Raw genomic sequence first — 12406 nt, 5'->3', positions numbered from 1 at the left:
CCTCCGGAAGAAGAACAGCTGCTGAAGGCTGTTAAAAGCCCTCAATTAAGAAGAACACTAAGGAACTACACAGGAAGCCAGAAAGCTGCTCTGTAGCTAAAATAACTTCTGTGAGGTGCTGTGATAACAGAGTGAGACCGGAGGATAAATTGCCAGAGTGACAGTGCCTTCCTGCCTTCAAGGATGGGCCCTGCTGTGGGAAGGGTCAGGACTCTGCCAGGGAGTGGGAATATCCCAGTGTGCTGTAACTGGGACTGATCCTCTTGGCAGAACCTCTTTGCACAGCAGGGTCAGGCTGTCAGGAGCAAATCCTACAGAGAAGGAAAACCAAAGGGAACTTCAACATCACATCCAAGTGCTCTACTCTTTCCCACACATGCTGTGAAACTGGGTTGGTTTTTTTTTTTTAATACAGGCATGGAAAAAAGAGAGTGACTTCAGGGTGGTTCTTTCAGACCCTACAACTGGTGTTCAGGGAAAGCTGAGCTCTTCCACGTGCAAAGAGTGGGGCTGAGCAAGAGCAGGCTGGAAGGGAATTGGCTCCATCTAGGCCAAACTCTGATCAGACGAGGTGGGGAGGAGGAGGAGAGGACTTTCAAGAAGCCAACCAATTTTTCTCCTTGGAAGTAAAACGCTTCTGGCATCACCTGCTGCTTATCTTGTTGCAGTGACATCTAGTTTCTTTCCAGGACTAAAGAGCACAACCCTGACTCCAATAGGAGCTTAATTGCTATTAATCCTGTTAATTGAATTTGGTTCTCCTGTGCCACTTTAGCACTCTGACTGAAGGAGGGAAATTGAACACAAGGAGACTGGGAAACAAGCTCAGCTGACCTAAGGCATATGACTCCTCCTGATATCATAAATATGTGCCCCCTACACATTTAGGGGGAGGCTGGATGGTTTGGAGAGTTAGCAGTGGGATTGCTTTGAGAAGTGCCTTGGGTGCTGCACCAGGAAGAAGTGGATCCTGGCATAATTGGTTGTGAGGCATGTGCAGGCTGAATGTGAGATCTTAAATTAAGTTGATTTTCAGGTAATAATGAGACTTGGGGTAGTAGGGGACTAAGTATCCTCTCAAGGATTGGCCTGCTTTTGTAGGGCTTTATTGGAAATCTGGAGTGTGATTTGTAACAATTTATTTGGTTTCAAAACCAAGTGGTTGGGGGGGTGGAGTGTGTCAACAAAGTTGATTTTTTTCTAGATGGTTCCTGTCCAGGGTGGACCTTTCTCAGGTGGCTCAGAGGCACAAAGTTTCATGTCAGAGCTATCTCTGCATCTGCCCCTGGGCAGAGAGGAGTTTGTTGTGTGCCAGCTTTTTGGGCAGCCCTGCTGTGCTGGCTCTTGCAGGGGTTTCTGTGCTTGCCAACAACTCCCCCAGCAGGAGAGCCAGAGTGGGCTCTTGAGAAACACTTCATTCTTATTTGGATTTGTTGTATTCTGGTTAAGGAAAGGTATTTGAGAAGGGATGTTTTAGGTAGTAAGTTCCATACCCTCTTATTTGAGTGGCTTTTCTCTCTCACTTGAACTTTGTTTTTGTAAACTGGTTTAAGTATCTGTCCTAGCGAGTCCTTGGGTCTTTCACTTCTCAGATGTGACAAAGGTTAATGTACTGTTGGTCAAGATCTTGGTGGCCAGTTAATGGAAAAGCAAATTTGGGCTTGGCAACTAGATTTCTTGGGGAGGGGGATTCCATCTTCCAATGAATTTTATCAAAAAAGAACAGCAAGATAAATGTTTATAAGTTTGGGAACATGATGAAGAATCTACCCATCTGTTAAGAAGCTCCTTGTGGTGAATGTTAAGGGTCTGCTGAGTCCTTGAGGGCCCAAAGTCCTGCTGAGCTCGGTGGCTTTGCTTCATATTTTGATTCTGGTCTGAGCCAAGCTGCAAAGGCTGCCTGGAGGAGCTCATAGGAGATTTGTGAGGGTGTTGCATCCTAGTGGGGTCAAGGTAAACCCCATAAGTGTTATTTAAGGTGTTTTGGTTTGTGGGCATGTCATGCACTTGCAGTATCCAAATGCACATCTAATCATGGTGTTTGAATAGGGTGCAGCGGTCTCCCTGCTCAGTTCCAGGGTGTTTCTAAGCAGCTTGGGCTCCTTGTCATGACCTAAAAAGGTGGTGAGAAGTTCAGGAGCAGAACAGATGATGTCAATGCTCAAGGAAGATACACAAAACCAGGGTTTTCAGTTGAGGAGGAAGACAAAGCACACTCAGGAATTTCTTCTTGTCATATCCCAGAGCTAGTGTCTGCCTTTTCCTTCTTTCCTTGGTGAACAATATCAGCAAGTGGTGTCAAATCCGATGGTATGTTGAAGGTCGTGGACAAACAGTGGATCATCCAGCAGCTCAGTGTCTGTCCCACACACCCACGTGGAGAGAGGCAAGGGCCTGATGAGAAAACAGGAATATTACATAGAAAAACAGCTGCGTTTTGGGATCTGGCTTGCATGGGGGCTGTGCCTCACGAGCTGGGAGGTTGTTTGGGGACCCCGGTGGGAGGGATGGGACGGGGACCAGGTGACAGCAGGTGGCACTGTCCGCTGTGAGCCAGCCCTGCGCTGTCCCTGCTCCTTGGGGCTCTCCTGTGGGAGCAGCGCTGGGGCAGCCACAGCTCTGCTTCCCCTCCCTGCGGCCCCATCTGCAGCCCGTGCTGGAGGCACAGATGTGACACCCTCTGTGGAGGTGGGCAAATCTCCCTTTTTAAGGTGCTACTGAGACTCGAGGTCTGTGCTTAGCAATAAATTCAAGGCATGCTCTGAATACCTGTTTAAAACAGTACATATAGTGATTCTTGATGCTAAGAAAAGCCTTCCCTCGGGATGGTACTTCTATTCCAGATCCAGCAAGGCTTCTACCCCCGCTGCCTCTAATAACTGCAGTTAGAGAATTGCATTTCATCTGCCTGAAATTCTCCTGCCACTTAAGCGAGACGCTGGACTGATTTCAGCTCTTTCCAGTATTGATCTGGCGTTGCAGAGCTTTGTTTAAAGGTTGCCCCTCTCCATCCAAAAAGGCTTTGGGAGTCCTACATCTTCACAGGGTTTGGAACCTCGGGGTGAGTGGTAATGAGTAACTGTCAGCAGTCAGTGCTGAGCCACAGCCATTGGAAATGATGAGAAAAATGAACCAGTGCTTCCCTGTACGCCCTGCAGTTGTGGGTTTTCCCTGCCACGGGGGCAGCAGAGGAGCAGGAGTCCCACCCTGGGTCAGCGGTGTTGCAAAAGCAAAGAGACTTTCACTGACATGCTCTGAGGAACCCTGGGGACAGAAATTGCTGCTGAAGTGAAAGGGAGCTGGGAGCAGCATCCCAGCCCTGCCTGGCCCATCCCACTGTGTCGGGGGAAGAGCAGGAGCACTGCTGGGGCTCAGGTGATCTCTTCTTCCCAGCCAGCAGCAACATTCCTGAAAAGGTTTTAATAAATGCACCCATCACTGATGGTGGGCTCTGGCGTTCAATCCCTGTGCACGTGTGCAGCCCATTCTCCCTCTGCACAGCCTCTCCTGGCTCAGGGCTGTTGGGATCAGGGTGTTTCCTTCCCCTCTCCTGAGCACTCCTGGATGCTGGGGAAGGGAGGAGTGCTCATGGGATCATGTCTTCAACAACTAAACAGTCATTTCAGAAGATAAAACACTCTTTTTTTGCTGGTTGCACCTCAGAGGGACACAATGGACCTGGTGAATGTGGGTGCTGTGCTCTTTGCTGGCAGTGTTTGAGTGAATCCTGACTGATGCAGAGGGGACCGTCACTCCCAGTGACTGTGTCCCATCCTGAGCAAGCTGCCACCATGCTCTTATTTGGATTTGTTTTATTCTGGTTAAGGAAAGGTTTTTGAGAAGGGATGTTTTAGGCAATGAGTTCCATTCCCTCTTATTGTCAATGTGACACCTGCTGACTTCCTGCAGTCTTCCAGTTGAAGGCCAGCTCCCTTTCCAGCTCTCTGTTTGTACCAGTGCCTCAAAGGTCTGTAGGGTTCCCTAAACCAAGTTTTGCCTGAGCTGGAGGAAATAAGTGTGATTTAAAGTGCAGAATGAGCTGGGATGTTCTGTCCCAGTTTTTAGCAGAAGTTAAGCACTGCCAGCAGCTCATGCCGTGTTTTGGCTGTCTCTCTACCTGTGGTCACATCAAAGTTTGTCCCCTTACTCTGGAACTGTCCATACCGAGCTCTGTTTTTTATCACAAGATGTTGGACTTTTCCTGGCTTATTAAAAACACTTATTGTGTGTGTCTCTGGCTCTCCAGCTGGTCCTGGTTGCTGTGTCAGTGGCCTCCTCTGTCTGGCTTGTCTCAGATAATTTTTCTTCCAGGTCATTGACTCCTGATGAACAGAAAATGCTCCAAAAGCTGAATCATATGGGGCATGGACAAAACCAAAGTTGCTTGATTTAGGTGCTGTGATTCCTGCAGCCTTTCCTCTGTCTGACGTGCACTTGTCCATTTCTCTGATGGCCCCAGCCTGGGGCTGGGAGTCAGGTGCAGACAGCTTTGGGAGAGGCACTTAGCTCTCTCCTTCTCATTGATGGGGAAACAGATAAAGATGGTCACCTCCTTTGGAGGGCAGTGAGAGGATTAATTGGTTAATGCTTGTGAAGTGCTTTGAAGTTGAAATAGGGCAGATTGGTGCTAACCTGGATTGCAAAAGCTCTGATGTGTCATATGGAGGTAAATGTTGTGCTGAGGAGGCATTGAAAGCCTTAAAATCCCTGTCCTTCAGGTCTCAAGCATCTCTCAGGCTGATCTGGTCAAAACCAGGGTTTAGGGACAATGGCAATTGCAACAGAGGTCTTTCCCTCCCCATGAGCCCTGGGCCAGCCTGCAGCCCTGCTCACAAGGCCATGGAAGGGTCGGTATGGACCAGCCATGCATCCTGCCAGGCCCTGGGACTGAGCTCTGTGGCAAGAAGGGCTGGCACGTTTTGTGATGAGTGAAATCTGGTTCCGGGTTCAGCACTGGGGAAACCAGAGTGGAGTGGGGTTGAGCAAGACGGGCTTCTCCCGGGGAGGAGCATGGGAACCAGCGCGCCCAAAGCAAGAATGTGTTTGGTGACCTAGGTCCCAGCCACGGCGGGTGGGGGTGGCTGTGCTGGGGCTGTGTTTAGCCTGGGTGTGTGTCCACCCACTGCTGCTTGCTCAACAGGCTGGAGGAGGAGGAGGAGGCCATGCTCACTTGGCTGCTCGTGGTGCCTGATAGGTGATGAGCCTGGTGAGGATTCCCAGGTGCAATGGGATGGCCCAGGGAAGAGGGAGCTTCCATGGGGTGGCCAGTGCTCTGGGTTTGGGGCAGAGCACTCCTGGAGTGTGTGTGTCAGCCCTCAAGACAAGCTCTCTGGATTGTCCATGTACTGTAGGGCATCCACAGTGGAAGAAGGAGTCAAATCCCACTTTCTCTTTTCCTGGAGTAGTGGATGGAGCAAGGCTTTATCCTGCAGTATGAGCAGTGACAGGACCCTGCAGCAGAGCTGGCTGTAACACCCAGCACTGTCCTGAATGAGACCAGACTTGAAACTTTCTGGAAGGACAGATACTGTGCAGGTGGATCAACGTTTTCCTGCCACCTCTTGTGGACCCTGTGGTCTACCTCCCATGGCACAAAGCTGCTGGGAGGCTGCTGGGTCTAGAATTGTGCAATTCAGGCCTCTGTCATCCCGTTTCTCTGCTGCTCATGGTCCCTAGCAAGCAGACCACCTCCACACTCCTCCTGGCGTGGCGCCACTCATGATTCAGGGAGAAGTGGAGGTGGTGCTGGCCTTGGGGTGAGGAAGGTTGTGGTGGCAGCAAACGTGGAGGCAGAGTGAGCCGTGAGCTGTGGGTGAGCCTGGCTCCAGACCAGCAGCAGGAGCTGTGCCTGGTACGGGTTGGTCATTTTTGTGCATCTGCATTAGCTTCAGCAAAGATTCTTGGTATGAGGGATCCCCTTTCTCTGTACCTCGTGGGATTTCCCAAGGTTTGGGGCCAGCCCGTGCAGCTGGGATGGGCGAACTTGTAAATCTCCAATGGGCATTTGGAACAAAGCAAGGGAAGAGAGCAGCCCCAGAGCCCCGTGGCACCCAGAGCTGAGCTGCAGCCCTGCAAAACCTGTGGGCAGCCAGACCCTCCTGGAGCAGCCTGGGCTTTGGCAGGCAGATGAAAGGATTTGAGTGGGAAGGGATGAACAGCCTCCTAGGGAGGAGCTGGCTGGGGGGGCAAGGTGGAGTCTGGAGGAGGGTGCAGGTATCTTTCACTTTCATTGGCTCCTCCTGGGACTGCAAGCCAAGAGGCAGCACCTGGTCCTTCCAGGGAGCCTCCTGCTGTCCCTTCCTGCCTGGCAGAGCAGGTGGGACCGCTCTGCCTGTGGCATGTGTGTGCTTGGTGGTTACCCGTGGGGGTTCTGCCCCATTCCCTTCCCCTGGGAAGGATCAAAACTGCTGCTGCAGCCTCGTCATCCAAATGCCTTCAAGGGGGGAAGAGCCTGGGGACCTGTTTTACAAGGGTCAAACAGATGTAAATAGCTTTTCTACAAAGATTTCTGTTCCATTTCCCTCATCCCAAATGCTCTAACAGCCCCTGAGGAGGTTTCTCTTTGCTTTGGTTACTGTACCCCACTGAGTACTCAGCCCACACAGCCAGTTTTGGGCTCTCCAAGGTTTCTTGAAGAAAGCAGCCAAATGTTTGTTTTGTGGACACCCTCATAATGCATATGGGTTTTCCAAGGAACAGCCGAAGGCAGGGGGGAGGGAGGAACCAAGAGGAACTCTTCATCTGGGTTGACTCATGCATCTTGCTTCAGCTGGCTTTATTATTCATCATGTACCCATTACTGCCTGGGGCCTGTTTAGCTCCATCTCAAGAAAGGGACTTTTTTTCCTGCTTAAACCACATCACTGAAGTGCTGCTGAGCACTTGTTTGCTGTTGCCATGAGTGCCTTCACTCCAAAGCTCTGGGACAAGGCAGGAGATAAGTAACTTCTTCCTCCTTTTCTGTAGAAAAGGGTTTTGTTCCTGGACAGCCCTACACCACCCAGCCTGAGGAAGCTTTCCTTCCAGCGGAGAAACTGTCATGCCAAGTTAAATGGCATGCAAATATGATGGTCTCATTTGTGTGTTTTTGTAACAACAGCTGCGAGCAAAGGGTAAGACAGGGAGGTTGAATTTGGCCTGCAAGTCCTCTCGTCCTGAGCATTGGTTGGATGAAGGATGATTAAAGGCAAAACTAATCTTGTTTGAAAATGAGGATTTCCCATGGAATGACAGCTCCGCTTTCTAGAGCTGTTCTCTTCTGTGAGTAAGTGTGCTCCTCTGTGTGGGCACTGAGTTCCCTGTGTAGCCCCCAGACCCACCTTCTCAGGAGGTCCATGGTGCCAGGGACAGCAGTGCTGGCCAAGGAGATGCTGCCATTAAGGCAGGCCCACTATCCTCAGAGAAAATCACCAGAACCACTACTTGGGCATTATTTTTGATGTTGGAAGTTCCTGTGGAAGCAAAATCCAGTGATGATGTGCTAATCCTGGGAGAAGTGAACCCTCTGAGATGATGCTCTTAGGGAGGGTGGGCAGGAAGGATTTAAGGCCTCCAGGGAAGCAGTGGCACCTGATCTGCTGTTGTGAAGCTGAGCTATTAGAATTACGCTTTTTGGCCTGGGGATTCCTCTCATACTGAAAGCTTCCTGTTTCAGAAACCATGATGAATAAAGAGGGATGAAACTCTCAGCTGCAGCTGGGCAAAACGGCAGGACATTGAGATCCCCCAAACCTTGAGCTGTTCTCATGGAGCTCAGCAGATGAGTGTGAAAAGATAATGGGGACAGTGAACTGGATCCCAGCTTCAGCTCCAGGTAGAGAAAAGAACACCTTACCTTCACTACTGGCTTGTTTGGTGGCAAATCTCTCCTTTTTCTGTATTCCAGCTGATAAAAAACAGACACTGCTCCAGGTCAGCCCCTTCAGGCTATGGGAAAAGTGGTTCAGTTGGTGTAAAGCCCCTGGGACTTGATGGCCAGATACCCCAATACCACATCTTTGTGTGCCCTGATGGAAGGGCAGCACCAGGGGCTCTAGTGGGTGCAGTTTGGTGGGAAGCTGAGCAGGCAGCACCTCCCCAGCCAGATCTTATTGTGGCAGGGATGGCTTAATTCCCAAGGTAAGTCCTAAACCAGAAGGAAGACAGTGATAAAACCATGCTTTAGGGGATGTGAGATCCTGGGCTAGGACAGAGCAGCCTCCCGACAAAGGACAAGCCGCTTGTTTTCCTGCCACTAAAATCCTTATCCCCTGCTTGCTGAGTTGTCTACGACACAAATGACCCAGTTTGAATGGACTACTTAAATCTTTGAGCTATGCTGATGAAACATTTAAAAAAAATCTTAGACCATGCAAAGCATCTTTTCATTTAGGTTCACTTAATTTGAGGAGTGCTGGGGTTAAAAGTGAAAAATGAAACTCATGCTAGAGAAGCCAAGTTCACTGATGTCCTGAAGTTATTCAAGCATCTTGAGAGTTCTTTATCCAGGGCAGGGGCAAGACTTTCCCACATCCCTTTGTTTCTTGTAAGTTTTTTGTGCTTTTGAGAGTTGTCTTTAGTCTTAGCTTATTAATCCTCTTTGGTGCAGTGGTGCCACAGGGAGCCACTGCCGCTGGCGTGAGGAGCTCTCGCCTAATTTGAGACAAGATGTAACAAGGGAACACAACCCGGAGTGGGAGGCAGAGGGTGTAATGAGATCCCAGGTTTGATAGCCTCTGTGTTGCTCAACGTGATGTGCTTGGGTACCTTGTTTGCAAACTTGGGTCCCTTTTATAAGTTTTGGGGAAAAAATATCAACCTGAAGGTCAAGATCTATATGTGGAGAGTAAGTGTTGGTTCCAGCTGTGCCTGAGCTATTGATTTTAGTTTCTAAAACATTCTCACAAGTGATTGATGAGGTAGGAATTTTGGAGATGGATTAGCTCAGTAGGTGTATTTGTTTTTTGGCTTTTTTTCACACAAAGGGTTCAGTGGTGCTGCCTGTGGAGAAAAGTTACAAAAAGAAAAGAGCTTCAGAGTGTGCTGGTGCTGTTGAAGCAGTAACACCACATGATACAAAACGGAGCAAGAGCAGCCAAAGTAGGGAACTACAGCTCCGGGGAAATTTAAAGGTGAGGAGGGCAATGCACTGGTTTTAATGGGAACATGGGGAGTTATTAAAGGAAGGATGAGGGATCAGCAAGGATGGAGCTCATCAGCTGCCTTTAAAATGTAGGATGTGGGAAAACTGGGGGAAATGTGCTGGCATCTATCCTAGGCTGCTCTGATTTATTTTTAAATGAGGAATCTATCATTGTGAGATGCAAAGACATACAGCAGCTGTTCTCTGTGCAGCGATGTGAAAGTCCTTGGACATCCTGGGAGCCAAGTGAAAGTGAATCTTCCCTCTCTCACTCCCTGTTCCTCCAGAGTAAAAGTTGATCAGCCCCTCCCTGCCAAAAGTGAAGTGCCAAGTGTTTCCCCTTGATTTATTCCTTTTATGATTAGCTTCCCTCTGCCCTTGCAGCTTAATCTGGTTCAAAATGTCTGCAATTACCCTGGTACTGGGGATTTGGCACTGGGATTTGGTGACTCATGTAGTTCCTCAGCCCAAGGCAGCCAGCCAGCCAAAGGACCTTGTTAGCTTGGCCTGTGTTAATCTGGGAGCAGGGGTGGCTTTGGGAGCTGGTTTGCCCTGTTACATGAGCTTCTTTGAGCTTCTTCAACTCACAGAGCATCTAAAGGTAGAAGTGAAACTGCAGGGGGAGGAGGAGTAAAGGATCCTTTGTTAGAAGAGCTGGCACAGGGGAATGTGATGGGCTTTGGGGTCAGATCTGAGTATTTCTTCTCAGCCATGGGGCAAGGGTGAGGCTGGAGCTCAGAAAAAGGGAAATTGTGTGCTTGTTGGTTTGCTACAGAGAGAAGGGGCTTTGTGGGGAGATCATTGCTGGCTCTGCTTTGGCTCCCAAGTGCTGGTCCATCAGCAGCTTCTGTGCATGTCAGGGTTCAGCTCTCCCAGGCACCAGGCAAGGGGATTATTTCTACCACACATAAAAAGATTGCAGAGTTTGGCATCTGCTTTGAGGTTCTCGCTGCCAGGCTTCGTAAAGAGGCTTAGGAGTGCTCAAACCAGAGAAATAAATCTGCTGCACCTCTTATCAAAAAAAAAAAAAGGATAGTAGGCTTCAAAGGAAGAGGAAGAGTCTTTGTTTTGCAGCCTACTTATGCGCCCGGCCTGACTGATCCTCACCCTTTGCACCGGTGTAAGAGTCAGTGTGGGAAACAAATAGGGCCGATATGTCTAGGAATAGATTTGGCGAGTGGGTGGGACACCTCGGGTGCTGGGGAGGCTCTTCAAAGAGGAAAGGCTGTCTCCAGCTGGGCTGCTGCCCAGGGGCAGGGCTGCGGCTCACCAGGATTGCACGCGGCTGCCTGAGGGGGATTTTTATGGAGCAACCGTGGTAATTAGGAAGCACAAGTTTTTCCACGTACCAAACATTGTCGAGGGCAGTAATTCAGCCCTGTGCTTGTTATTGTAGTGAGTGTTGGGCAGGAGTGTCCTGGGAATTTGTCGCATCCCAAGTGGGGGGAGCCCATCAAAGTGTCCTCGAGTTGCTGATGTTGGCTTGCCACCCTGAAACAAAGGGCTGATGAAACAGTATTAGCCAAGCTGGTCGCTAATGAGGGCAAAAGAACATCTGGAGTCAGGTTTTGTTTATGGCTCTTTGTTTTGTCATTGTTAGGGAGACAGAAGAGGAAGTGTCACTCATAGTATAAATCATGACATCCAAACAAAGGGCTGACATCTGGGTGTGATTTTGGATTTCATGTCCTTGGAATCTCCTGAGGTTTAAAGCTCAAAATTTTAGCCTAAGATGCTGGCGATCCACCCTGTGTTCAAAAGATTAATGTCACTTCAGGACAGGGACAAAAGAGGAAGTCTAGAACTCTAAACCAGAGCTGGCATGTTCTGAGACCTGAAAATGCTCAACTCTGAGAGGCGGCCCCAGCTTGGAATAACTTGTAATAACCCAGTACCTAGGTCCATGGTTGACTGTGGATGTTGAAGGGAACAAACAGGGCAAGCACAACGTAAATCTTCCTGTGATAAAGTTTCATGGGGTTCAGGGCCTTGTCAGCCAGAGGCTGCATCGCCATCATCATGTTTAATAGCCACTGATAGACCTGTCCATGAATTTGTTTAATTGACTTTTGACTCTCTTGATGTGTTTGGCATCCACAACATCCTGGGGCGATGAGTTCCACAATGCAATTACTTATGGGGAGGGGAAAAAAGCCCCTCCCTTTGTTTGTTTAAACCTACTATATGATAATTTATTTAGTATCCATTAATTCTAGTGCTGTGAGTAATCCTGAACAGCAGCTACTCTTTATTTTCTGTGGGTTCCTCCTGATTTTGTGGACTGTCATGAGCATATTCCCTCTATAGCCTGTTTTCCACTGTGGGAGTTGCTGTGAGTTTAGACAAAAGCCCTTCCCATTTCTGCTCCTCTCTGTGGCCAGGAGAGGTGTTCCCTGTGCCCTGTGTGTACCTCTCTAAATCCCTATTTATGACGATGATGAGGAAGGCCACAGTGCCACAACTATGCAGCTGGGCAGACTCAGCAATCATAAGGCAGCATGACAGAAATAATTTGTTTTATCCTCTCCACTTTTCCTAACAGTTCCTATCAGGTGCTAAACCTTCCTGATTGCTCCTCGGTAATGATGTGACATTTATTTGTGACCTTAGCCACAGAACTCCTTAATACGCCCCTGACAGTGATGGTTACTGTGGAGCTGTAATGTGCAGGTAGAGCACAGCAAGCTTTTCTCCTCTCTCCATTTTTCAACACTGAAATCCGTCTGCCATGTTCTTGTCCAGTCACTCTGTCCTGAGCGACTTGTGGTTTTCTCTCAGTTGACTCGAAGCTTTGAACTCTCTTGAATCATTCAATTTGTCGCTATGCTAATTGCCTTTTCATAGTCATTTACCAAAAGCTGAGCTGCAGAGATGCCTGTCGGGTCTCACCTTCACTGGGAGAGCTGACCTCTTATTACTGCTTCCATTTTTAACCATTTTTAACTCAAAGAAACTCTTCCTTTACTTGATGGCACCTTGTATTCTTGTAACCGGTTCATTAGAAAGAGAAGTTCATCGTGTCAAGCAGTGCAGCTCTTACCCACACTTCAGGAGACTCAGATGGACGGATGAGGCAGGGCTTGTCTCCCAGAAACCTGTGATGAGTCTTCCCCAGTCTGTCACTTCTCTCCGTGTGCTTTGTTACTCTGTTTATATGAGCTTTCCTCCCTTTCCCCCAAAGTGCACTGTGGAGCCTGAGCTGGGTGATTGCACATTTGAGCACCTCCAGTGCTGCTGGGGGGGGATTTAATCCCTGACTGTGGTTCTGTGTTATCAGGATTTATC

General features: G+C 49.0%; 1 protein-coding gene across 6 annotated transcripts in view; it reads left to right on the top strand.

Moving 5' to 3' along the window:
• Positions 1–907: 907 nt before the first annotated feature.
• Positions 908–12406, top strand: part of LOC136297415 (serine protease inhibitor Kazal-type 5-like) — a 40981-nt gene continuing 29482 nt past the window's right edge. For all 6 annotated transcript variants that reach the window (XM_066197300.1, XM_066197301.1, XM_066197302.1 and 3 more), the window contains exon 1: positions 908–1036. The gene's annotated coding sequence lies outside the window, so the exon portion shown is untranslated. The remainder of the gene's footprint in view (positions 1037–12406) is intronic.

Source organism: Chamaea fasciata, unplaced genomic scaffold, assembly GCF_029207755.1.
Source record: "Chamaea fasciata isolate MVZ Bird 193981 ecotype frontalis unplaced genomic scaffold, bChaFas1.0.hap1 SCAF_15, whole genome shotgun sequence".
Lineage (NCBI taxonomy): Eukaryota > Metazoa > Chordata > Aves > Passeriformes > Sylviidae > Chamaea > Chamaea fasciata.
Note: the sequence above shows the minus strand (reverse complement) of the source record. Positions and strands in the feature narration are given on the sequence as shown.